This window comes from Apis laboriosa, unplaced genomic scaffold (genome assembly GCF_014066325.1).
Source record: "Apis laboriosa isolate Shangri-la unplaced genomic scaffold, ASM1406632v1 scaffold43_cov150, whole genome shotgun sequence".
NCBI classification, from domain to species: domain Eukaryota; kingdom Metazoa; phylum Arthropoda; class Insecta; order Hymenoptera; family Apidae; genus Apis; species Apis laboriosa.
Genome location: NW_025223292.1, coordinates 1,041,201 through 1,042,368, shown reverse-complemented (window position 1 = coordinate 1,042,368; position 1,168 = coordinate 1,041,201).

Below are 1,168 nucleotides of genomic sequence, written 5' to 3'. Positions count from 1 at the left end.
AAGTTTGTAGAGATCAATACTTGCGATTCTAGCACTATCTATTATGAAATTGATAAATTAATTTTTTCATTTAAATATAAAATTAAAATAAAAAAATTAAATTATAAAAATAAATCGAAATTAAAATTATAATTATAATATCAAATAATTAAATCAATGACATCATTATCATTAGTTTCTGATTTGACTATGACATGTCAATTCTTAAACATTTTTATTTATTTAAAAATTTCTAATAATTTATTAAATAAATATTTTTTATATTTTATACTTTTTTGTTAAATAGAATTTATTGTTATATATAAATAAGATATATATATATATATATATATATATATAAACAAAAAAAACATAAAATAAAGCAAATATATAAATAAAGCAAATATAAAAATAATGTAATAAAATTATGTTTATGATTATATAAAAATATTATTAATTGATTGATACTTAATTAATTATGTATATATATAATAATAATACTATTATTCTCACTATATTCTAAAAAAACTGATTAAGAATTAGTCTGATTAGAATTAGAAAGAATTTATTTATCTATATATATATATATATATATATATATATATATACATATAGTATATTATCTTATGTAAATATCTAAACATTAGATCAAATTCTAAATCAAATTTTTTATTTCTTATTCTTGAATTTTCTTATATCAGATTATTTTCAAATTGAATAAATTTAAAAAAGCTAAATTATATATTTTTTTATATTTTTATTCTTCAAAAATTTTTGGAAAAGATTGCACGATCTATAATATTCATTATTGATATTTCTAAATCATAATGATTAAAATAAAGATTAAAATTATTTTAATAAAAAATAGCTACTTTATTTATAATAATAATATATATTTTATAATAAAATATACATATACGTAATATATATATATATATATATATATATATATATATGTAAAAATTTTATCAAAATTATCATAATAAATAAAATTGTATTTTCATAATGATATAATAGAATGATACATGAATTAATAGAATGGTATAATATATTATTTTAATTTTTTTAAATCATTATTTTTTTTAAAAAATTATTTTGTGTTGTAATATTATTAATATTTTACATAATAATTATTTTCCTCCAAAAAAATATAAATATAATATTATTGTATTTATTCGGCGATTTAAAA